General features: G+C 41.7%; 1 long non-coding RNA gene across 2 annotated transcripts in view; it reads left to right on the top strand.

Moving 5' to 3' along the window:
- The window catches only part of LOC135097496 (uncharacterized), a 94,188-nt gene that overhangs the window by 62,459 nt on the left and 4,229 nt on the right, over positions 1–27,500 (top strand). The window contains exons 2-4 of one of the 2 annotated variants that reach the window (XR_010265743.1): positions 1,162–1,246; positions 11,352–11,526; positions 20,524–20,702. This is a non-coding gene — a long non-coding RNA (uncharacterized LOC135097496). Of the gene's footprint in view, positions 1–1,161; positions 1,247–9,086; positions 9,262–11,351; positions 11,527–20,523; positions 20,703–27,500 lie in introns of those variants that run through there. The other variant, XR_010265742.1, reaches the window with a different exon arrangement.

Raw genomic sequence — 27,500 nt, forward strand, 5'->3', positions numbered from 1 at the left:
GTATAAGTCATACATGTAGATAATAGGGGGAGGAAATAAAATAAGCCCTGGAGAGATGCCGGCTCAATAACGCTGATCAAGAAGGTAGATAACTGGCAGGTTTTCTGATGAAGCGGATCATTAGATAAAAAAAAGTTTTCATCACGTCACTGAACACCACCCACAACACAAGCCTCAAAAACTCGCAGTCTCACCTCAGTGCCTCAAGGTAGGAGTTAAATTATAGAGGGGCATTAACAGTTGTAATCTGCGAGTCTCGTGTTGATTATAGAGGGATGGGGAGCCTTGTTGTTAGCTCTGGAAGGAAAGGAACTGTGCGTTAACACTGTCACTTCACGCCTATTATCTACAAAACTCACTGGTGTGTGAATAGAGCTCAAAGATGTTACACTACTTCTACTACTACTACTACTACATTACTACTGTTACTACCACATGTTAACTATTCACCTGTCTTCTATTCTCACGTGAAATATACCTGATTGACTGATTAGCAGACGATTGGGAGAGGTAATAAGGACGATACTGAGAACTGTGTGTGTGTGTGTGTGTGTGTGTGTGTGTGTGTGTGTGTGTGGTCAAGATCCCCTCATCTTGACCCGCGGGACTTGAGTGGGTTTGCATAACGCCATCATCCTGTGTAATACATCTGCCTGACTGCGCTTGTAACGACAGTCCCAGGTTGTTTGTCTTGTTCCCTTTGTGTTGTGTTAAGTAGGTCTTGACAGAGAGAGAGAGAGAGAGAGAGAGAGAGAGAGAGAGAGAGAGAGAGAGAGAGAGAGAGAGAGAGAGAGAGAGAGAGAGAGGAATCATCTATATTTGTATATCCATCCATCCATCTATCTTTCTATCTATCTATCTATCTATCTGTTTCTTTTCCTATCCTTTCTTTGTACCGCAGTAAATGTAATCCAGGGTGAGGGCGTGGAATGAATGGAGGGAAAGCACTGAGTACCTCTCGGCACAGTGACAAAAGATACTTTCTGCTCCAGGAAAATTTAGAAAGTGCCTGGTAAAGTATTAGAAGCGAGTGCATGTTTGGCAGCGCTGCTTCTTCCTGGAAAAAATGCGAAGGGGGAATGTAAGAGAGTGAGAAAAAAAAAAAAGAAACTGAAAAATACGAGTAAGTTTTCCAACATTCTTTTCCTTTTTGTCCCCCAGCCTCGGCCGCGGACAGCCCCGTGATGGTCAGCCCTCCAAGTGTGCTCGTCTTAGCAAGGCCTTCCTCTCCCAGACGACCAAAACGGTGTGTACACGCTGAAAGCAACACTTGCTCGCCCACCTCCCACTGCCACCCCACACCCCACTCACCCACCACTGCACCACTTCTCTCCTTCATAATGATCCACCATTTTTTCTCACCACCTGCTCCACCCCCTCCTCGCCACTCAACACTTCTCAAACAGCCACCTTGCTTCTGAGTAAATTCCACACATGAAGATTCCTCTCTGCAAACGTAAATTGAAATAATTCCCTACATCATAAAGTTCCCCTAATGTAATAACACCTAATGTGTCAACCTAACCCAACTTGATCTAACGTAACCTAATCTAACCTGATCTAAATCTAACCTCGCCTTAGTTTACCTTACCTTACCTTACCTTACCTAACCTTACCTCACTTCACCTCATCTTACCTTTCCTTGCCTAGTTTATCATGAGATCGTAACTTAACACGGTAGTCACTCGTATTTTTGGGAAGAGTTACTTAAAGGGAAATCTTGTTGATGCAATGTTCACGGAATTGTATATAAGAACCTAAGCATCACACACAACCACCTCATCTCCGCCACACTTCCCAGTCATCACTCGTAACACTTCCTTCTTAGCCGCAGCGCCTCTACCATTCAAACACCTGCTCCTCACTCACAACTCCCTAACATACATCAGTGCATCTCATTACCAACCACTACCTTCTCTTTCACAGATACTCCAAGCCACTCGCAGCTCACGTCTCTGTCCCCACGTCTCCACACACACACACACACACACACACACACACACACACACACACATGCCCGTCCCTCACCACCCTCACCACCCACTGCCTGCCACTCACCTGCTACCCTCCGCACCTCACGATTTACAACACGTCCATCACCCCCTACCGTCTGTTCCTCTCCTTCATCAAACCCACCTCGCCTCTCAGCCTGTCACTCCGCACTGTGCTCACACTTCCTTATCAATCTGTACCATCGCATTAATACTTTTTTCATACATGACTGGCCTAGATATCAGATTGGATTGGATGAGAAGTAACGGGTTCAACTCTGATTAAGCTAGATTTGAAAATGAGATAGGAGAATATTGGTTCTTAAATTGGATGGCAAGGCTGGAATACATTTTTTTACAAGATTATTAGTTAGAACAATTTTTTTAAAAAAGTAGATAAGAAAAAATTAGACAGATTTATGAATGGGAATGATGGGTATTCAAGTATTCAAGTTAATATTACTTAATTTCGAGTAGGAATATATGTTTAAGTCCTAACGAGATTGTTTAGCTACATTACTTTTCCTAAAATAAGTGGAATATGATAATGAAAGGATACACAAGATGAAACACGTACGTATTACGCCAACGTTCTGCTGTTGCCTTTCATGGAGAGAGTTAGGTTGATCCCATTCACCTGCCTTACCTGTACAACACTTACAGCCGTAGTATTAGAGAAAACTAGCTACAGAATAAAGGAAAAGAAAGGCGTGATCTAATGGTATAGTCTTGATCAGAAGTCGAGTAGCACACCGCATTTCTTTCCGTAGTGTTTTCCTTCAATCCCAAGTCCACTGATCTAGTAAGAATCAATCAGTTATCAGATTAATTTATTTCTCACTTAAATTTACAAGTACATACTGACTTACTTTGGTACACGACTTGATTTTGTAGACTAGCCCTTCTTTTGAACTTGTCAGCATATCAAAAGACTTACGGTTCAGGATACACATTATGGGGGAATGCAACAAGTCAGGTGACCATAACTACTGTTGGTGGTAGCGGTGGGTATGAATGGCTGCTGGCACGGTGATGTATATGTGCACCTAGTTTGAGTGGACACATGCATTACACCTGAACTACCACGTGTTGGCTCACTGGCTTCTTGCAACTTCTCTTACGTTCTTGTGACGGAGGGTGAAAATAAGAGACCGCCACGTGTTGACTTTCCAGTTAGCGACCCCTTGCACCTTCCCTTACGTTCTTATTACGGGGATAAAACACTTCCGAGTCTCACTAACTCCAAGATAAGGGATCTCGGAATTGACAATGGAGAGGACGATTGAAGGGGACGACGGGTACTGACTCCGCCTCCTCCTCGTCGTCTTAATGAGGCTTATCGATTTACTGAGTGGTGTAGGGGCGGGTCACGGCTGGTCCTGAGGGCCGCGGCTCACTGTTTCATGGTTACCGTATCCCATATTTGCTTTCAACACCATTGCCAGTTTGCTCTCTCTCTCTCTCTCTCTCTCTCTCTCTCTCTCTCTCTCTCTCTCTCTCTCTCTCTCTCCGATTAATGGAGGTGAAGTGTATATTGTGTTTGGTCATGAATGTAATATTTATCATGTTTTAAAAGGTGATGTGATGTTAAAGCTTTCACGTGTTTGTCAAGAGAATATTAGTAAGTATTTTTCTATCACTTTCTATTTATTTTATATAATTATTCTGCTTATCTATCTTTTTTTTCTGCGTATCTGTTGGTCTATTTATCGAGATCTATCTATCTATCTATATCAGCCCATCTATCTATGTCTATCTATGTCTTTCTATCTATCTGTCTTTCTATTTGTTTATCTATATCTATCTCTATATGTGGCGTGTATCGTTTCCATTGCATGTCGTAACAAAACCTTGGACGTTGTTTCCAATTCAAGGTCACGTAGCGCACACCCTCTTCTGCTAATTACCTGATCAGGTTTTAATGAGTACGTGGAGAAATTTCGTAAAGGTGAATTAATACGAGGATATTCAGGACGTGACGGTGAGGCCCGAATGAGTTTGTTCCTGCCACACGCTCTCAAATGTAAAGGGCTTGTAGTGTACAATTCAGGAAGCCCTTATCGTCTTAATCCTCTGACACCTGTAGGAGTTGTACATTTATTTTCACTAGGAAGTTTTACTCATCAAAAATTAAGCTACAGATGCTAGAAAGCCTTACTAGATATTCAATGGTACCTTTTTCATGCAAGTCTTGTCTTTAAAATCGGTGTCTAAACTTATGCCAGACTGTAATAAGCTGAGAAAAAGTTGTAGCAGTCAGAGTTAAGGCTTCACTTGGCAAGTAACCAGAGTGGACTGTAGGAGAGAACTGTCACTGCTTCAACGGGAAAGTCTAACGTAAACTTGGAGCGTCGGTTTGAAGCTTCGATCTTAACTAATGCGAAACACAGTTGGAAGCATTTTAGCATTTGCAGCAACACAGGGATCACATTTTCAAACATTTCCTGATTCAAACATTTCCTGATTAGTTTCTATGAGGCCCTAGTGGAAGTTATTGAGGTTTTCAAGAGAGTTGTCGTAATTCTAATGATAGTTCAACCAGTATTCTGTACCATCAATAGGAAAAACATCCTTGGGAGCCCAACTGATCATCTGTGCGGCCTTAGAAAACAGCTCGTGTAGAAGCGCAGGCCGTTTCAAATCATGGGTTGGTGACACGAAAGTGAGAGCTGTAGTAAAATTGCTCACCTGACAAATAGCCAGATTTTTACCTTTAACAGTAATATTTCTTTATTAATTCACAGCAGCTCGTCGTTGTCTTATACATGTGGTGTGTGTGTGTGTGTGTGTGTGTGTTTTAACTGGGACCTAGAAGTGGCGTTATCAGGATCTTACAGTTATGGATCTAAAACTCGGGTGCAGTCAGTCATCAGTAACATTCCCGTCCATCAAATTATCCTTTTTTATGATTTCTCTTTCCAGGAATGTAAACTGTATTATAGGAAGCAGGATTACAAAAACATCAAAACACGCTTTGTACTTTCTGAGAAGAAGAAGCAACAGTATCATTTGCGTTCATCAATTTATCCTTTTTGTTCTCAGTCTCTCCAGGAGTGTTTGTAAAATATTATGGTAAGGAGAATTGCATCGTACCTTCTAAAAACCTCAAAATATTGCATGAGCGTTCTGCTTCCTGATGTCCTCCTCGTAAATTGTAGTATAAAGGAATGGGGGACAAATCACACACACACACACACACACACACACACACACACACACACACACACACACACACACACACACACTCGCTCCAAAGACTATCTGTGCACGGCATGATCGACACTTTTAAATTGACCGTAGTATTGTATTCAGATTACGCAGCCAAGATGGAAAGGATCAGTGTATGGGAACTTCTATATAGTGATTCGAAACGTGTGGAATGAGACTGTCGAAATACATCTCTACCTATACATGAAGGCTGGCATCTCAGCACTTCTTTCCCAATACGTATCGTCACTGGTCTCGAAATGTTTATTATAGAGTGTGCACCGATACCTTTGTGAAGCGAGTGTTCCTTCTGAAGCCTTGAAGCATTACATGAATCTTTGGCTTTTTAGAGATGCCTTAATAAACTGTCTTATGTGAAGGACTGAGCGCTTATCGTAATATATACTTCCTGTAAACGTGAAAAGCTTACGTGAATGGCTCTCGGTCTGTTCTGAAGCCTTGAAACACTACATAAATCACTGGCCTTCGGAAAGTGTCGTCTGTGGTGAAGTATTAAGTGCCAGTCCTCCCTGAAAACCTCAAAAGCTAACGTGAATCGCTGTCCGTATATTCTGAAGCCTTGAGATATTACATAAATCACTGACTTCCGGGAGGTGCACTCGTACATTGTCTTGTGTGAAGGAATGAGCGCTTATCCTCACGTGCGCCCTCTGAAAACCTCCAAAGCTACCTTCAAAAGCTGGCGGTGTATTCTGGGGATGAAAACATTGAAGGCGCACTCATACAAGGTGAAGAATTAAGCACACATCCTCACACGCCAGGATGAATGGTTCGCTGTGTACTCTGGGGATGGATGCAGCTAACCCTTAACCTTGATAATATCCCATTAGACAATCTGACTGGTTTCGCATCAGACGGTGCATCAAATGTGATGTGTAACTACAACAGCGTCACCAGCAGACTGAGAGAAGAATGTCCAGGCATTACTGTCTTTAGATGTGTCTTCCACAAGCATCCATTTGTGTGCTAGTGAAGCAGCTAAAACCTTGCCTCGTGCATGCGAGGAATTGCTACGAAACATATATAATTATTTTGCACATAGCGGAAATCGGAAATCAGAGTTTCAGGAATTCCAGGGTTTCTGCAATTTAAAACCGCACAAAATACTACATGGTAGTGCAACAAGGTGGTTATCATTACTTGAGGCTGTGGCAAGGGGTTTTGGAGCAGTGGAGTGCCCCAAAGGTGTATTTTCAGAGTAAGGTTTATGATTGTAGGTTGCTGGCTGTTGAAAACATTAGGAAGGCACTAGAGGATCAAGCAATAGTCTGCTATCAACATTTCTTGAATTACATTTTGCCAACACTTCATTCGATTCATGACAAATATCTAGCCTGTATCGGTTTTTGGTACATTCCATTTGTCAGGAGCATTTACTTTGTAAAGTTCCCTTATATGATATCAACCCAGCAAACGGCAGCCTACACAAACCTGTTCATCAAATTTACCTTGGGGCAAAATTACACTCGTTGTTTCAGGCACCAGAATATGTGAATAATGTAGATATGATGACTGACATCAGGTTAAGATGTAGGACTTTTTCTTATTGTACTATATCAAGAAATCAAGAAAAGACTTGACTTAAATAATAAGTTATGGATGTTGACACGATATTTGCATCCCGGGAAAGTAATGGATCCCACCGCCAGAGCAAACATGTCATCCCTCAGCGACTTAATGGATGAACTGCCAAGGATCACCAATATGTATGATAAACAGGCTGTTCATAACGAGTGGAGAACTGTTCAGTTTTATAAATTCCCAGACCATCTTAAAGACCAAAGTATGATATGTGCCTACTCTATGTTCATTTTATGACACTTACAGACGCCATGGGAAATCTCCAGTACCGGACCTTTGTTACATTTGCGCTTAATGACCTGTCGCTTCCAACTTCCAATGCTGATGTTGAACGGCTATTCTTTAAACTGAATATCATAAAGCGAAAACAGAGAAATTGCCTCCATATGAATACTGTTAATCATTAATGGCTTTGAGTGAGATTCCACTTCAGCAAGGTGACTGTACAACATTTGAACCTAGTTTAGAAATGTTATTGTGTGTCTGCAACTAAATCTGATCATGCAGTATTCTTCATGTTGGCGGGTGATCACTTTATTTACTGTACATATAGCTTTCTACACACTAATCATGCTTTTTTGGTAAACTAATTTATTTCCTTTTGATAATGAATATATATATATATATATATATATATATATATATATATATATATATATATATATATATATATATATATATATATATATATATATATATATATATATATATATATATATATATATATATATATATATATATATAATGTTCTTTTTTTCCCATATGGCAAAATTTCCTCAAAACTTTGCTTTACATATGCCTTTTTTCCTAAATCTACGTATAATTGCTACTTTATTCTACATTTAGACCAGAAGTATTGGAAACACATTGTCGTTGACTTACAAGCTCTCAGCATCACATGGATAGATGGACAGAGACGTTGTATCACACCATTAGTTAAAAATGCACAAGTGGCGGATTCTCTCTCTCTCTCTCTCTCTCTCTCTCTCTCTCTCTCTCTCTCTCTCTCTCTCTCTCTCTCTCTCTCTCTCTCTCTCTCTCTCCTCTCTCCTCTCTCTCCTCTCTCTCTCTCTCTCCTCTCTCTCTCTCTCTCTCTCTCTCTCTCTCTCTCTCTCTCTGTACCATATGTAGAAAATGCGCTATGTCTAGAAGCGATAGTGATGTCATCAGAGATAAGGCGTGGGAACGGAAGTTGTAGACAAACGACAATATCATACCGCTGTTTTTTTTTTTTTTTTTTTTTCGTGCTGGTAACAGATGATCCTGCACTATAACATTCCATGAATACACAAAGGGGGTATGAAATGAATTACTTAGGCCAAAAACAAGAAGAACAAGAGTGTAGTTATGCTGTGGGAAATGTGCTGAAAAAGCCTTTGCCAGCACGTTTTTAATGTGCCTGGTGACACAGGTATAAGCATTATATCAGCGCTGATACCATGGCCTCATCACGGGAATTCATTAACACTTGTTGTGTCAGGGCTCATGTTTTGGCTTCATCGCGGGAGTTGATTAACACTTCTAGCAGCTCTTCTTACTTTATCTAGCGAGGACGTTTGTGCACGGGCTGGGGAACGTATCTGGAACCAAAAAAAAAGGTCTTCTGCTGAACTGACTGTCATATGATATAATTTTTAAAAATCTACTGTTTTTGTAAAAGACCAAGGAAAAAAAATGAGTGACGACGACAATTATTATCCTCGTCATCTTTTTTGGGCATTACGTTTATTAGACAGTGGTGAAGAAATCGAATACAGTGAGAATGCAAATGTGGATAATGAAGGAGAGGATCTATTTGCTAGTGACGATGAAAATAAAGGAAGTAATGAAGGAAATTATTCACAAGTATTGGCAGAAGCAAGTAATACTCAGTATCCTTACCTTTGTTATGCATTAGGTTGAGGTGACTTTCCTGAAGAAAATGAAACAAGTGAAAGTGATGATATGGAAAGCGACGTTGTACTCACCAGTGACGGTGAAAGCGAAGTAAGTCATGAAGAAAGCGATTCTGAAGAAAATGAAGAAAATGATAATGCTAACACTTACGTGCGAACCCATGATGTATCCATACATGATGGCGATGAAAACGAACAAAATGATGATGACAATTAATCACACAGTGACGGACTACATCATTATCTTCGTCATCTCTTTTTTGCATCAGGTTTAGAAGGCAGTGATGAAGAAAATTAAGGTAATGAAACTGTCAGTAGAAAATATTATCGAAAATTGTGGCCGGAAACGCGTTTAAAGACTAACTGCTAACCATTCATTCCACACAAGTGAGGATTCTGCTGCAAGGCGAGGGAGAGGCATGCAGTTAGCTCATTCCTAAGAGCAGAGTGAAAAGAGCGATAAAAGACAGCAACAGAAGCTACATCGTGGCGGACACGAAGGTTGAAGACAGTCAGTTAGATGACAGCTAGCTGTTCACTACATCATTCCGACTGCAACTGCCAAGGTTGTATATTTTGAAATGCCACAGTGTATATTTTGAAATTTCTGAAATGCAAGGAAGGCTGAAACAATTAATTTTATGTAATTATACAAAATGTTTCTGCATACATAGTCAATTTACAGAAGTGTCTGGCTACCTGTCGTACTTGATCCCGTTCTCTTCAGTTTTCACATCAATAGAAAACGGCGGAAATTTTACGTCACTACCAGCTACGGGAAAACGGCACCACTGCTTCAGAGAAGGAAGATGTGACGCACTGGACCATGTTTATGTATTAATTTAAATTACAAAATTTTTCCTTATAGAAGTGTAACTTTTCGTGTCATAGAAAAAGTATAAGGGCGTTCCAAAAATATTCATACAGTTTTTAAGAAATAGGAGGAAAGACGAGTGTGTCTCGCAGAAATAGCCATTTACCATTGTACTGCAACAGTGCGACACCAGACATGGCCTCAAAACGAGCCAGGAAAGCTCCAGTCTGGACCTACATGGACTAAATAATGCCTGACGCTACTGTGTGCTTAGTGTGCAAGGACACACTTAAATATGATGGAAATATTTAAAGTATGATTAAGCATTTCCCAACGAAACATCCATTAGAATACGCGGAGATGCGGGAAGAGTCTGTGTCAGATATGGCTGGGAATCAGAGACCAGCAGGAGCATCATCAGCCACAGTGTAGCCTACTTTATTATCAAACGATTGACAGGACTCAGTTCTACAAAAATTACTCTGCTAAGAAGAAGGAACTTGATCACCTTTTAATGAAAACAATTGTTCAAGATCTTCAGCCACTATCTATAACTGAAGATAAAAGGATTTAAAAGTTTCGTTCATGGCCTAAATCCTTGGCATGAGATGCCTAGTCAGTCGCAGAGTGTTGACGAGAACACATTTACCATTTCTTTATGAACAAGAAGTACAGAAAGTCCGTAAAGAACTTGAAAAAGCTAAAGACATTGATTGCATTGACCACAGACATCTGGACATGCAGGCAAACAAAAGGCTTTGTCACTGTCACACCACACTTCATTTCTCATGATTTTAATTTTAGATCTGTTGTATTGGAGACAGTAATAACGACAAAAAATCATGCAGCACAGAATATAGCAGAGGAACTAACACATGTATGCAGTAAATGGGTATATTGTGTTGTTACTGACAATGCTGCCAGTATGAGCTCAGCAATAAAGAACATCATGAATTTGCGTCATCTTCCATGCTTTGTTCATACACTAAATTTAGTTGTACAGGATTCAGTGAAAAATGTAAGAGAAATGCAAATAACAAAAGATAAAGTAAAACAAATTGTTGTCTTTTTCCACCATAGTGTCAAAGCCTCTGACAAACTGAGCCAGCTTCACCTACAGCACGGTGTTCCTGTCAAGAAACTAATTCAAGATGTAGAGACTAGGTGGAACTCTACTTTCTATGTGCTGGAACGCTTCATTCAGCAAAGTGATCTCGTCACCACTACACTTTGCTTGCTGGGGAAAAATGACTTGTGCCTTCGCAGTGATGAGCTTTACCACATAAAAAAAATGCAATTACTGTATTAGACTATTTTGATGATACAACAAGGCGAGGAGTTTCTGGCGCTGGTGTGCTTGATAAAGCAAATGTTTGGGATTCGAGATTCTGCTTTTGAACGCGAATGTGTAATGAACCGATCGAAAATTATTGCATGTGTTTTACCTACATCTCGCTCCTGTGTGCCTTCCTTGCGTAGCTTTTCAACAGGTCTGCTCCTTCAGTGTCCCTCTTGTCATCTAAAAAATTACCAAACCCACAACGTATACTAAGATCACCACCTTGCCTCCGTTTTCCTTCGTCCCTTCATTTTCATTCTTGTCCTTGTCACCGTCGTCGTCCTTGACTTCCTCCTCCTCCTCCTCCTTGCTCTTGTTTTTGTTGTTGTTGTTGTTGTTTTTGTTGTTGTTCTCCTCCTCCTCCTCCTCCTTTTCCCTCTTCACCACCACCACCACCACTGCCCACATCCCCTTTACAGTACCACCAGTCCCCTGAACAATCGCCACCCCTCACGTAAGCCCATAACCCAACGCTAACACCTGCCTCCCCTTGGTTCCTGCAGCAAAGGGAGGTGTTCCACGCGCCCTTCTTCACCACCCGGTTCTGTACGGCCTGGACGGGGCTCTTCTGCCCGCTCTGCCTCACCTGCCTCTTCTGCTTCAGGAGGGACAAGGACTCACTCAAGGTCTCCCTCAAAACCATCGCGCAGAACTTCAGGGACCGCGGCATCACTTTCAGTAAGTTAAGAGAGAGAGAGAGAGAGAGAGAGAGAGAGAGAGAGAGAGAGAGAGAGAGAGAGAGAGAGAGAGAGAGAGAGAGAGAGAGAGAGCTGGGAAACTTTGAAAAATAATTGGGGATTGTTTTACTAGCTTTGGGACACAACCCACCAGAATAATGAAAACTGACATGAAAAAAAAAAATCTGTATATATATATATATATATATATATATATATATATATATATATATATATATATATATATAATATATATATATATATATATATATATATATATATATATATATATATATATATTTCGAGTATTAAGAGATGGACGAGGGTGATTCTTGGTTAGGATTATTGTTGGTAAAAGGAATATTTTCAGTGGGGAGAACTAGTTTTCTGTCTTGAACGTGCGAGGATCATATTGTAGTGTTATATGTTGTTATCGTCCAAAGTTTTAGTGTGTTAGGCACAGACAGGAAGGCCTCACGCGTGGAATCGATAATAGTTCAGAGGAAAGGAGGAACAGCAGCATTAAGAAGGATGAGGCTACTTCGATTAGGCTACGTCAGAGAAACACAGTACAGAAAAGCTCCTGGCGGGGTAACTAGAATGATTGGGTTTTAGAAGATCATGGACGTTGCCTGCAGGATGAAGGGTCTCGGCTTGGCCTCGATGAATAAAAGACAAAGGCAAAGCTGACTGAACAAAACTACAGTGGCAAAAATACGTGAGCAAGACAATAGAGAAGTGGGGAGTGTACTGATGCAAGACTGATGAACATTAGACACTGTGTTCTTGATTAGCAATGGAAGGTCGGGTCAACAATGTGAAAAACTAGGATGGAAAATATTAGTATAAGCGTGGCTAGAGAACACAGTGTTGCAGGAAGTCAAAATATCGAGAAATATGAAAAAAAAAAAAACATTGTATAATGAAGCTCTGTTGTGGAAGATCAGGAGCAAAGCTGATGAAAACTGCGTCATCATCATCATCATCATAAAATAAGGAAGGCTTCTGAAAATATTATCGAAAGAATGCAACGTGCCGAGAGGGATGGAAATGATGAGAGACGCGCACAGTATTTCTAGTGACTGTACTTTCTGCTTCCCATTCTCGATATTTTTGTGTCACCAGTTCTACGTTTTTGCGACAGGAACATGAAGGAGTGTGCGAACGATAAAGTTTCACAAAGCAAAGAACGCTTTCGGCAGAGGCAAGTTAAAGGCAGCAGAGAGTGAGGGGATGCGGGGCCACTTGCCTCGGTGCAATGGTTGGCGCTGAGGTGACGCGTGGTGTGCTGACCGCCTCCTACAGATTTTACCTGGTTTACGTTTGAGGAGTGTGTGTGTGTGTGTGTGTGTGTGTGTGTGTGTGTGTGTGTGTGTAAACGTTAACTCAAATCGATGCATTTCCTCACGTCACTTACACTGTAGACTTTGACATGTTAATAGAGACGTGTCCTTTCATCCCTCGAGGAGTGACGCATGGCTGCCTCTCGCTCCAGCACGGCAGGTAAAGAAAACGAGAGTCTGTTCCCCGCCTCCCTTGGGAGACCTGTTTCAGATTGGAAAAGTTCTGCATTATTTTACCGAATCTCTTAATCTCTTGGTAAATAGGAAACGGCGAGCAACAAGCGACCTTTCATGGTTATTCATCACGATTCGAGATTACGACCTTAAATGTAACTTGTTTATCAATGCACCTTATATTTACATGTGACAGAGTAGTCAGGCGTGGAGGGAAGGGCGCCAGAAGTGTGTGGACAGTGTGAAGACCAGTGCAAAGAAATGCCGGTGTTTTGGGTGCCGGAGAAAATCGGTGATGGTAAACTGTTGACGGTAGAAGATTAATTGGGAATTTTTTTTGGTGATGCAGATCAGATGGAAAATTTTTAAAGGTGGAAAAAATTATGGGTAGTTTCCGTGATGGAAGAAAGATAAGGAGTTTGTCGAGGCTGGTGACTGGCGGCTGGTCAGTGTTGGTGTCTTCACTCCATGGAGAGAGTTCTGAAAGTTGATAAAATAAAGACACGTATAAAAAAAAAGTATAGAAGAATGAAAGCAGCGTTAGTTAAAGAGTGGAAGGTTTTCATCACATCACTGGTTCACTTCAGGCTGAAACACAAGCAAGGGCAAACCGTCACATCGAAAACAAGCCATCAGCCAGGGACGCTCAGTGCAAACTCGATAACAGCCAATACCTGCCGTGAAATTACCTCGTGCCGCCGCCGCCCGTTACGCCACCACGCCTCAGGACGCACCATTACGAGCTGATAGTGTAAAAAAAAAATGCAGATAGGAATCCAAAGGGCTTTCAGATATACAAGTCTACGGACAGTGCTCTGTGATCAAATTTACAGATCCCTTGCAAGTCTGATGGCGAAATTTAAACATACACTAATACTCGCGCGTGTGGACTTGTCATTAGTATATATGATGAATGAGCACTGCAACAACCTTCATAGTTGAACAATTATTGATAGACCATTGCGAGATTCAGCAGTGCAATACACACAAGAACGCACCCCACCATCCACTGGGAACACAGGCAACACACACACTCAAGAACCATCCTACCTACGCCGCAGGCACGCAGTGAACTGTTACTAACACTGACGGGACAAAAAACACCAATGTAGCTTTCCTGACAAAGTTTTCTTGGCTTTAGTCATTTAGTGGACAGAGGAGAGGGAGAGAAGACGCAAAACAAAAGACGAAGGGAGAACGGCATGGAGAGAGAGAGAGAGAGAGAGAGAGAGAGAGAGAGAGAGAGAGAGAGAGAGAGAGAGAGAGAGAGAGAGAGACAGAGAGAGACAGAGAGAGAGAGAGAGAGAATGGAAGGGGTGAGGCTGGGTAATGAGGATCATCCTCTGCATAGGTTTTCTCGACACCAGTTTGTTATGAAGGCTAGTGGGAAGCTCGGCAAGGACTACACGTGAGGACAGAATGGGAGCAGTGAAAGACAGAGAGGTAGTTAGACTGGCCAATGATGATGATCTCGAAATTTCCTTCCTTTCTTCACCAGTTTCTTAATCCTTTTCCTCCAGAGCATCTTCTCCCCAATTATTTACGTTTTGACACTCATACTTATGCTAGTGTCTTAAATAACTCTGTAGCTTGAAAATACAAAACTTGACTTCTTAGTCTCTCATTTCGTATCTATGTGTCCATGCAGACAGTCTTCCAGTGCTGTGAATGTTAACAGGGAGTGCAGCACAGTGAGGGCTTAATGAGACCCACGGGCAAACTCAGTAAGAAGAAACAACAGAAAGGCAGGAAAGTGGAGAGGCCAATGATGCCGCCCTCTGAGAATTAGTCCCCCATTCGTTCCGTGTTGAGACCCAGGGGCGAGGCTACCAAAGACTTTCACCGCCTGTGTCAGGAAGGGACACGACGAGGAAACTGGAGAGGCTGATGATGACTCGCTCTCAGAGCCAGTCCCTCTTTTGGTTTTATATAGATCCTAGAGGCACACACACACACTGACACACACACACACACACACACACACACACACACACACACACACACACACACACACACACACTAATTATAGTGACGTTTACAAGCAACAAAACCACGCAGGAACTTTGCTTCTCACTCATGCTTGTAAACGAGGAAACTCTCAGTAAAGTGATGGCTATTTGGGATGCTGAGGGTGTAATATGGTTATGAGAGGACTGTTACACGAGGCATTAAGGGAGGAACTGGTTGAGTAAGTGGTATAGAGAAGGTAGATAGGCTGGAGATTACAGTCATACCAGAAAACGATTTTATTCAATGTAAGGACACACACACAAGCATGAAACAGTCCTTTACAGTACAGCAATAGATACACTGTACTCAGATGAAATACTAATGATGATACATACAATATATTCACGATAACCTCCAGCATCATTGCATCACATGCTATAACTGTTTTGATGGACTAATGCTTACATAGCTGCACCATACGTATTCTTGCTTCTGGATAGCGTATTACAGTACATTACCTAATCCTTTCACTGCTGCGATCTTCCTTTGTTAACTTTGAAAAGGGTGTGAAAAAATGTTTGCATGGATACAGAAGAGAGAGAGAGAGAGAGAGAGAGAGAGAGAGAGAGAGAGAGAGAGAGAGAGAGAGAGAGAGAGAGAGAGAGAATTAATTTAGCTACAGGACAGTTTGAGTCTGTAGCACATAAGTGTCTAAAAACTGATGGTTGGATACGGGAAAATAGTTGTGTTGTAGTGAAAGGGTTGATATCAAGAGTAATGCTAATTTGTCACGTAGTTTATATCATCTACTACTCACTGGAATCCCACTATTAACATTCCTGATTCAGTATAACGTACAGCACCATTACTTCACCTACAACCTGTGCATTACAAGTACCATCAGTGTCTTAACCTCTGCATATTATCGGTTATTACACAACTATGCGCCTCACACATGATGCAGGATAACATGCAGCACAGTCACGCTACTTACTGTCACTGGCGCCTTATCAGTTATCAGTAACTACTTAACGACACATCACAGAGCACAAGAACTTGAGGAGGGAAGCGAAAAAAAAAAACAAGGAAAGACTGCAATTTATTGGAAGACGGAAGACGAAAATAGGAGCCTAATTTTACTGAGGGTGTAACTATAAAGGCAAGCATATAGATGAGAGAGAAGGAAAGAGTAGACGAAAATGAAAGGTCGCTGCAGGAAGACCAAAGGAAGGGAAACAAGGAAGAAAGGGAAGGGAAAGCTGGAAGACAGACCTTTCCGTGCTGAGATATGGTTAATTATGCTGTAAGTTCTTGTTATCTCACGGAACTGTAATTTACCTCTTGCCGGGTCTCTCTCTCTCTCTCTCTCTCTCTCTCTCTCTCTCTCTCTCTCTCTCTCTCTCTCTCTCTCTCTCTCTCTCTCTCTCTCTCTCTCTCTATATATATATATATATATATATATATATATATATATGTATGCTGTGTGTGAGGAAGAGAAGGAAATGGGAGAAGAAAGGAAGAGGAATGTGATGAAGATGAAGCGGAGAAGGAGGAGGAGGAGAAGGAGGAGGAGAAGGAGGAGAAGCAGAAAGGAAAGGAAAAACAGGAAAATGGGATGAAGATGAAGAGGAGAGTGAGGCGGTGGAGGAGTAGGAGGAAGATGGGGGTAAGGAAGGAAGAAGAATGTGTTGAAGAAGGAGAGGAGAAGGAGAGAATGACTGTTGTGATGGACGCTGCATGCGTGACCATGCCAAGTGTTGTGGTTGTGAGCTCTTACCTGCCTCGTGCATCACTGAGGGACGCTTCATGAGGTGGACAGGCCCTTCATCTCCTACTGCTGTTCTCGCTCAGTACCACCACCACCACCACCACCACCAAGGTCACACCTGCTACACCTACACAGTGCGTGTTGGTGGAACGTTAGCCCACGCTCCCTACACACACAGACATGCCAGTATTCTATAACGCTTTGCTCTCTCACCACGAGTATTTTCCAAGGTCACAGAGATGATTAGCAGGGTTGTCAAAATGTTTCTCTTGTTAAGGCACTCAGCAAGGTTAGTTTACCCAAATAAATCATTTTCTGCGATGAATTGTAATGAGAGAAAACACGATATGTAGAATTTAATAGTGCACTTATTTTCACTCCGTGATGAATTTAAAGCCCTTTAAAGCGCATTTAAGCGCTATTGGTAGTGGATCACACGTCATTTAAAGGTCCCGTTATCATTGTAAAATAACTCTTTCCTGAATTTTTCCGTGAGAAGACACAATTATGTATTTTCTCGATTGTATTCGTAATTTAAAGTGCATGACCGATCCTCGATAATCTGATTGTGGTGGCCTGGCTGTCGAGGCCCCGAGGCATTGGCGCGAGAGGCAGGCTGACGAGGACTACCTATCTTTGTCCCTCTTTTCCCGTCATTTCCCTGCACCCTGCCACCCTTGACTATATGTCAAGATAGCCTTCTCAAAGAAGAAGTTGATGCAAAAGGCAAGAAAGCAAAAGAAAAGAGAGAACAATTTGAGGCAATTTCAAGCCTCACACAGCAGTGACGCTGCTCCCATCACCAACGCTGCCTCAACACCTGTTGGTGTTATTTCTACTGCTGCTGCTTCTTCTGCAACCGCTTCTACTGGTGTTGCCCCTGCTACTGTTACTGCAGTTTGTCATGCCATTGCTACCGTGCTACAGTGTTGGAACACAACTTTGGATACCTGGCATCAAGTCTCTTACTCCACCTCGGATTTCCCACATCACACCACACACTACATGCACTGATCAATAAACACAAGGAAATGCAGAGAAATGCAGTATGCAACAGAAAAAAAAACAGAAGAGAAAGATAGAAGCAGGTGAAGAGTACGAGGCAGGTGCACACTGAAAAGCTGGCAACAACGAATGAGGTGGCTCCTCATGACACCCCCACCATATGTGCATAATATTTTTTTCCAAAGAAGGTGACCAGTGGCCATCAGAATGAAACATTGTACCACATACTAATGTAGAATACAATGAATTATGAGAGAGTAATATTTGTTGGCCAAAAAAACTGCACACAAAAAGATTAAAGGGCGGCAAAGTAAGGAAAACTTCAAATGTTCGTATCTCAAAAGTGCATTGCCTTAACTTCAAAATTCCTGAGATTGGAAAGTTTTTAATCGATCTTAAATCTGTTTGCAGTTTTGGACAGGGAAGTAAAGCAGCAACATTTGATAGTTAGATTTTTCTTCTAGATTGTATTGGTTGGTCACAAGAAGGATGGAAACATTACAAAATAGTAGAGAATGAGTACATTAATACAAAATTCATAAGTACTATTATTTTTCGAATCCATGGATTGTCTAACTTGGAAAAGTAGAGGAATGTTCATTCCTTAATTCCATATAAAGAAAACTAAAATCGGATTAAAAACACAGAAACTCATCCCATTTTAAATGGGTAGTAAATTTACATAAAAAGTGATTTTTTTTTCCTTTAAGACGTCTTGATATTGTAGGTGAATGATCAGTGAAATACTGCACTCAGTCCATAGAAAAATTCATGACGATTGGTGTAATATGACACACTGACCTCGTTGAGTATAGAAATCTTGTTCATTTGTCACTAGAAACGTAAAAAGACCTTTAAAAACCTTTGTGACTTTAACTTAAGACTCTTTGAATGTAGTGAGGATGTGGTGCAGCAGTGTTTCAGAATACGGTCCACAGACACAGACACACAGACACACACACAGCACAAGCATCACTCCACGGTCCCTTCATACCCGTCACTCCCTTCCATTTGTCACGTCGCAGCAGGACGAGGAACATGACCACCATTCCGAGCCTTCCAGAGAGAGACTCGCTCCCTCTTTCCTTTCAGCGTCCCCTCATCTTTAGTCTGCTTGGCCATGGCTGGCTAGATTTTGGCTAGACAGACTCACACTCCCTTGGCGTCCTGCATTTCCGATATTTTCCGGTAAAAACACGCTACTTTTGTTCGGATAACCTCCCTTGAGAGTCGTGATGCTGGGTATTCATCTTGAGTAAGAGGGGAAATGGGACGATGTATCTTTCTTCTCTCTTTCTCTCTCTCTCTCTCTCTCTCCTCTCTCTCTCTCTCTCTCTCTCTCTCTCTCTCTCTCTCTCTCTCTCTCTCTCTCTCTCTCTCTCTCTCTCTCTCTCTCTCTCTCTCTCTCTCTCTTTCCTTTGCCAGCAGCAATGCGCGCTATACATGAACGTGTTAGTTAAGTTATTTCCTCTTGCTTCTCTCCCTCATGCCGCTCTCTCGTGTTGTCGTATGGGAAAGGAAGGAAATCAGTGAAATGGTAAACAGGGAGGCTGGGGAAGGAATGCATGACTGAGGGGAAGGAAAAGATGATCCGTGGACGTGTGGGTGAGTCAGTGTGGGAAAGATGGGGTGACATGAATGGAAAGTGGACCAAACAGAAATAGAAAAAGAAACCGGATGAAAGTATTTTTTGAACCGCACACGAGAGAGAGAGAGAGAGAGAGAGAGAGAGAGAGAGAGAGAGAGAGAGAGAGAGAGAGAGAGAGAGAGAGAGAGAGAGAGAGTTTTTGTGGTCGTGTCTCGCAGTATAGCGGTGGGATGCCGCGGCCTTTCAGCTCCTCCTCCGTGGTGGGTTGTCTTTGTGCTCACGAGACCGAGTTGCGGAGAAGGAGACAGGAAGGCAGATAAGAAAGAGAGAGAAAAATGGTAGCACGGGGAACATGAGCCAGAGAGAGAGAGAGAGAGAGAGAGAGAGAGAGAGAGAGAGAGAGAGAGAGAGAGAGAGAGAACCGGATATCTGGTGAAAAAAAAAATTGCAAGTTGGTGTTTTGTGTTTTCATTTAGTGTTTGGATCTTTGTTCGCTCTTCCGCTTAATTTTCTCTTTGGTGTTTTTTTTTTCTTTGTTGTTGTTATTTTTCAAAGCTCGCTCGCTCTCTTGCTCGCTCACTCCCTTACTCACTCTTACTCACTCACGCTTACTCACTCACTCATACTCAAACGCACGTCAACAGAAAGGAAAAAAAAAAATGCCTGCACTGACTATTATAACTCAGTAGCCACTGTTACTCACCACACTCCCTCTTCTGTCATTGCTTCTCACCAGCCAGAAGGCCGTTCTCAAATAACTCATTCCATGAAAAAGAAGAAAAAATGTTGTAGCAAACCTAAGCTGTTACTGAGCAGCTCGTCGTGTTCATTATTATTCGTTGAAGATTGTGAACGGAAGTAGATCTTCACATTCTTTGATATTTAATGTTATTCTTATCTTATTCACTCATTCACCCACTTACTCCTTCACACTCATTCACCCACTCACTCATTCACTCACAAATTCTCCCTCACGGACACACCATGTGGTCTACACCCACTCCAACTCAATGCTTTAATTTACAACCTCACTCACTTAAGTACACTCATTTCCACCCTCACTTCTACTTAACCTCTACAGTCTCACTAATCACCACCACCACCACCACCACCACCACCACCACGAGTACCTACCCCAGCTCACACCCCCTCTCCCTCTCTCCACCCCAGGCAAGTTCATGACCCGGTGCTGCCTCTTCTGCATGCTGTGGCTGGTGACAGACTACATGCACGTCTACTCGCTTCGGATCCTCGACTGCACTGACGTCATGGCTCTCTACTCTGCCCACGTCTCCTTCGTGTTCCTCCTCTCGTGGATGATCCTGCATGACCAGTTTGTCGGCGTTAGGGTGAGTAGACTGACTGGGCGGGAGGGTGTTGATGGGCGTCTGTGGTATGTGATGTGGTCTGTGCTGCTGCTGTGTTGTGTATGGAAACTGTTGGTCTTGGTCTTCTCCGTGAGCTGGAGTGACTGTTGTTGGTGTATTATGTCTTGATCACTAATGTTGCTCTTTTCTTTATGTATGTGTTTCTTTTTTTCTTTTTTTTCTTTTTTTTAGATGTTGGGTGTTTCTTTTTAGATAACTAAACTGATAAAAAAAATAACACCTCAATGTGTGTGTGTGTGTGTGTGTGTGTGTGTGTGTGTGTGTGTGTGTGTGTGTGTGTGTTTTATGTAAAAATGCATTATTTCCAAATTGTAGGCATTAGGATGAAAAAAAAAAAAAGTGAGTTTAGTTGTTTACCTGAGCTGCGGCTTATTTGTTTTGACTTCTTTCTTTAACGTTCTTCCATAATCATCCTCTTCTTCACTGTTTTCTAGATGCTATCTTTTTTTTTTTTTTTTAATTACGAGTAAGTTTTGAATCAGTTAATATTCTCCATGGTTCACCTTTAATTTCAGTATTTCCCATGTACCTTTATTCATTTTTTCTTATAGTTTATTCGCTCATTAATTCATTTAATCATTAGTATAGCGAACTAATTACTCAGTCGAAGATCAGTTACTCAAGTTATTCAGTCAGTCAGTCACTAAGTTATTCAGTCAACCAGTCAGTCAGTCAGTCAGCCACTCAGCCAGTCACTAAGTCAGTCATTGAGCCACTTAGTCAGTCAATCAGCCATCAGCCAACCAGTCAATCAGTCCATCATTCAGCCACTCAGCACCGCAGCTCACATTGATTGCCTTGCACGTACTGTTGCCTCTCACTGTCCGTACCTTACCGCCTTTAGCAGCAGCATACAGTTTGTGGCCTTCCTTCATCACGGGGACACACCCTTACATGACACACACGCCCCAGTGACCAGACAACCTTTACCTTTCACCAGGAGTATATTAACCAACAGCAATTACTGACACAAGCCTTACACACCTCTGCACTGCTCCCTCACGACAGCCAACCCCAAAATGCGCCTTGTGTGGAGTAATGAGTTGATGAGTCTTGTAGGCACGAGTTGACTTATACTAGTAGAGGTTATACGTTCGACTATTTTGGCTTCTCCTCAAGGTCACTGTAATATGGTTCAAGTTTAAACAGTAATTTGGAAAGGCAACAAAGAGAGTGATGCAATTTTTTAAGCCTTTTAGTGCCTGTGTTCTTCTATTATTGCGTGTTAAATTCGTCTGGGGTTATTTCAGTGCAAGGACACGCGTCATATTGTTATCAGCTGTCAGAGTGTAGACTGTAGTAGTGTGATCGTGCGTGTGATGTCTGTACTCGAGGAAGTGGAGGAAGGGATGGAAGGTTGAGAGAAACACTGATGGGAGTATTGCAAAAGATACATCAAGAAAACACTATGAAGGTACATACAGGCTACGAGGAAATGCCGACAAAGGGAAGGGTGAGGCAAGGCGCCACTCTCCTAACCTGTCCACGGTAGTATTACAGGAAGCTTTAAAGAATGAAAAATGAAAGAATTATGATACATGAAGAATTGCTAAATATTTAAATACCTGAATAACCTTATGATGTCTGGAGGGTCTTGTCATGAATCTCGGAGCGTGTCAACTCAGGGGTATTATTCTTAGTTACTGTATAGTGCAACAAAATTCTTTGTGTGTCTATCTCACTCAAAATAAACACCTATAATGTTTATTTTTGTCGTTTGTTAAGTTTACAATTGTGCTTAATGATGTTTTCCATTTTCCTGCGACTTAAATTATTTCAAGAGAGTGGAATTAAATAATCTCTGGAACTAAGTCTGCAAGCTCTTTTATATTAACTTTTCAGAGAACAGCTTTTTTTTTTATGCTTAGGTAATAATTACAATGTAGCTCTTTTGTCTACTAAGGTCCGTATTCTCAAACATTTCACCGCTCCGTCTCACCTCTACTCATGTGTTTCTAGTGGAAATTATTGTTTTCAGGAGCGTTTCCAATGACGCTAGTATTAATGTAACAAAGACTCCATCATCAAGCTTACAAAACACTCGTAATGAGAGAACAAAGCACTCAAGAATACGAGAAAATAATACAGTTGTCTTGGTGTTGATCTCATGTCATTCAGTTATTGCAGTCACTAACCTTTGCTGCCGGTATACAGTCAGTCTCTGTGTACAATCTCAACAACACATGACCATCCTCATTCGACCCTTCTTCCTTCGCGTCCATCGGTGAAGTGGAGTATCGGCACGGATGTTGCCAGTGTTGAATCGCTGTTCAGTGTTCCGGTCACGTCTTATCCTCGGTTAGGGGGAAACTTTTATCTCAATGGTGTGGTATTGGTGGTGGATGAGGAAAAAAGAGAGAGAGAGAGAGAGAGAGAGAGAGAGAGAGAGGGGTAGGATAAGATGGAGGGGAGAAGAGGAGATTAAGAGTGAAGGAGGATGTAAGGAAAAAGAAGGAAAAGGGAAGGGCACGAGATGTGGAAGATACTGAATGTGGTACTGAAGGAAGAGATGAAGAGTCACGTTAACATGAGAAGAAAAGAAGGACACTACAGCCTGCCATCTTTCATCCCTACTACTGTATTCCATCCTTTCACCCAAACTAGTCTTTATTCTTCTAAACCTTTTATATCACTCCTGTCTATACCCTTTAGTTAGTTAAAGATTACACATTAATAAGAGCATGAGGAGAAAGGGAGGGCAAGGAGGAGGAGTAGGAAGAAAAAAAATACAGAATATGTGGAGACAGAAAGGAAGTTAAAGGAAGTTACATGCTCTCGCCTCTTGATAATTCACATGTGTACCCATTTTCTTTGACCTGGTTGCGGAAGAGGAAGATGAAAAGGAGAAACACAAAGGAATACTAAGGAAGAGTAAGCATCTGTACATAAGGTGATCCTTAAGGAGCTGTTTGTATGTGAAAAACTACACTACCTGATCCACAGACGCAGGATAAACAAAGGGCAAAGGAGGAGGAGGAGGAGGAGGACGAGGAGGAGGAGGAGGAGGAGGAGGTGTTAATGGTGAGTGTTGTGGTAATGGTGGTGGTGTTAAGAGCCAGAAACTGGAAGACGCAATACTCGTAAAAAAAGAATGGCTAATAAGAGAAGCGTGGATAGACACAAGAAACAAGAGGAGGAGGAAGAAGAAGAACAAACGGGGTATAAGAAAGAAGATGATGACGAGGATAGAGATAAGAAATAACATGAGCAGGAGAGGGAAGAAGAAACGGAGTATAATGAAGAGGAAGATGACAAAGGTAGAAACAAGAAATAAGGGGAAGAGGATTAGGAAGAAGAAACGTGGTATAAGAAAGAGGAGGATGACAAATATATAGACAAGAAATAACAAGAGAAAGAGGAACCCTGAAGAATGATGTGTGTTTTGCTGGACACTGCTACTCCCACGCCTGTGTTTTTGTGAGACAGAAAGAGGTGGAGAGAGGCGGTGGGAAGGAGAAGATAGGTGTAGGATTTTTTTATTTTGTTTTCTTTTAGAGCAGCACTAGTTTAAGTACCTACGTATTTGTATTGATTTTGCACATGTTGTCCTTGCTGTTATTGCTGCTGCTGATGATGATGATTATAGTGATAATGATAATATAATGTACTATGGGCTTCAGAGGCGGTGTTGCATTATATTTATTTATCTTTTTATTTATTTATTTATTTATTTATTTATTTATTTATCTATTTATTTATTTATTTTTTTTTTTTGGGAGGGGGCCGGATGGAATAATGCAAACAGGTCTAGCAGACTGATGAATTGGCATTTACTTTGACAGAGTAGGGTGTGGTGGTGGTGGTGGTGGTGGCGGCAGCAACAATGATGGCCAAGGACAGAAAAAAAAGGATAGCAAGTTTGATAGTGCTCGGTAACTAATGACAAGGAGCCCCTACAGGAGGACAAGAGGAAGGGAGAGAAGATGAAAGAAAGAGAATCGAAGAGAAAGAATAGGAAAGACTGGGAAGGGTTTAGCACCGTACCATAACAAGACTTAACACAGACGCCTTTGTTCGATATTGTTCAATCGTTCACAATGTTGGACTGAAAAAAATAAATAAATAAAATAAAAAGTAAACGCACCGAGGAAAATACACATAAGAAAATAAAGATGAGCACATTATCAGAGGACTTGTATTATATTTGTACTGATATAATACAAAAAAAAAAAAAAAAATCAAAGGATAAAAATGTACATTGATATGCTTTATGGCTAAACACAACCAGCTCCCTTGTTTAAGTGTATCGCAGAGAGAGAGAGAGAGAGAGAGAGAGAGAGAGAGAGAGAGAGAGAGAGAGAGAGAGAGAGAGAGCTACGTATTAACAATGAGCACAAGTGTCTTTGAGCAGGAAAGTGATAATTTCCATGGAGAGTCCCGCATGAGATGAGATGAGAGGGAAGAGCGGCAGCAGACCATGAAGCAGCGAATATTGACAAGTGGCATCAATAAACACACACGTCTTGCTCTTCTTTCCCCTTCGCTTGATCACGTTTGGCTCAACACTCGGGTCTTGCTTGGCTGTCTTCCTTTTGTTCCGTTGGTGTCTCAGTAATGATGAGGAGTAGTAGTAGTAGTAGTAGTAGTAGTAGTAGGAGCAATGATAATAATAATAATAGTAATAATCTGTCTTTATCTATTAATCTGTCTATATACCAGGCCGACATCACACACTCTTAGACCCTGCTGTAAGCGAACAGTCTCGTAAACATAATAATAATAATAATAACAATAATAATAATAATAATAACAATAATAATAATAACAATAATAATAATAATAATAATAATAATAATAATAATAATAATAATAATAATGAGGAAGATGATGCAAAACAATAGTAATGACCTTGATGTTTACTTTATTCTTTTTAGTAATAGCTGGTGATTGCATGGAGCTCGGAAACTGTTAGAAGTGAATAGATTGACAGTGAACGTGTGTGTGTGTGTACTCGTATGTGTGTGTGTTAAAGACGGCTCCCTGTTTAATGAAGCAGTTTCCCTACCTATATTTCTAACAAAAGTGCCAAAAGAAATGTTTCACGATACGGTGTATCGTGAAACATTTCTGCCCGCATCCCGACTACTTTCAAGAGACTGTAGTTGAAATTACACGAGTTTTAAGAGTGTTTCTATGGTTCTAGTGACAGACTGGTAAGGTCTCTACAGCATCATCGGGAGAAGCAGTCTTAAAAACCCTGGTAATTATCTCTATGGCCTTTGAAAATAGTCTGTTGAAAGAGCAAAGCTTTTCAGAATACAGGCACATAACCTTGCTTCATGAAAAACAAGTGCATTCATGATACCCGAGACTGCCTTGTTACATTCCCCAAGTGACTGTAATGTATCTTTTTTTTTTTTCTTCATCTCGTAGCATTAGCTTGTCTCTCATTGGTGGAAGCACCCACACTACATGTATTGCGTTATTTCATTAGTCTCAAGTCGTTATTTCAAGTCTACATAAGCCTCAATAAATACGAGAGCTTTTGTGTCGGCCTGCTTCCCGTCAGCCAATCAGAGCGTTCTATTTTTCCGTTTTCTTCCTTACTCTTCGTAAAGCTCATGTATCCTTCATTTGTCCTTACTTCTTGCCTCACAGTGTATTGGTAAGTGTCTTCTACTGCTAATATAACCGTGATTCTATTATTTTGTATCATTACAAGTAGTATTGCGAGAGTGGCTTTGTTCTTAGTGACAATTACCTCAGCACACCCTCCACCAATCAGCGCCAAGTATTCAAGTCACGTGATACTCTCTCCTCGCCGTCTCCTCAGCCATTCGCCCTGCGCCCGCTGACGTGATGGGTCTCCCGTTGTGTTACGGCGGTGAAGTGGTGTTGCGTCTGTCCTTGTGGTGTCCATGTGGTGGACTGCGGTGTGGAGGGAGAGGTGGATGTGAGTATGGCCTGGTGGTGGATAGGGAAGAGTGGATAGTAGAAGAGAGATGTGGAGAGGGAGGTGGAGGTGGCTATGGCGGACGTGACTGGGTTGATGTGGTGGTTGTGGTGGTGTATGTGTGTGTGTGTGTGTGTGTGTGTGTGTGTGGTTGTTGAGGATGGAAGTGGTTTGGATGACTAGGATGATGGCGTGACTGGCTGGTGATGGTGGTGGTAGTTGCAGGGGGGGGTGTAAATGGTAGCACTGGGTGGGGGTGGGGGTTGGAATGGTTGTAGGGGGTCTTGGTAGTGATGGTGAACGTGACTGGCTTGTGGTAAAGGTGGTTGTGGTTCTTGGGGATGGTGGTGGTTGAGTAATAGTGGTGGGGGTAGCGGACGTAACGGTGTTGTGGTTGTTGGGTACGGTTGAGGGTTGGGGTGGTGGTGGTGGTGGTGGTGACGGTGGTGGTAGTAGTAGTTGGGAGTGGTGGTGTGGTGGTGGTGGTAGTGTTAGTGGTGATGGTGACGCTACAGTTGTCAGGGTTTATTTATTTATTTTTTTTTTATTTATTTATTTATTTTTTTTTTTTATAGAGATGGTCGTGTGTGTGTGTGTACTGTAATCAGCAAACTGCAATCACTCGTTCGCCTGTTTCATCTGCCTGCTTCAGGCCTTCCTTCTCTCCCCTCCCCTCCCTCCCCTCTCTTCCTCTCCTGCTCTCCCCTGCTCTTCGTGTCCCAGGTGAGTGTTGCCATATTTCAGTCAATATATAATGGTTTTTATTTGAGATTGAAACTCCACACGTAATGAAAGGTAGCAATCTGTGGTTTCGAATGCTGTTATTGGACTATTTATGTAAACTTGCCATGAAAAACTATTTCTAT

Source organism: Scylla paramamosain, unplaced genomic scaffold (genome assembly GCF_035594125.1).
Source record: "Scylla paramamosain isolate STU-SP2022 unplaced genomic scaffold, ASM3559412v1 Contig23, whole genome shotgun sequence".
NCBI classification, from domain to species: Eukaryota; Metazoa; Arthropoda; class Malacostraca; order Decapoda; family Portunidae; genus Scylla; species Scylla paramamosain.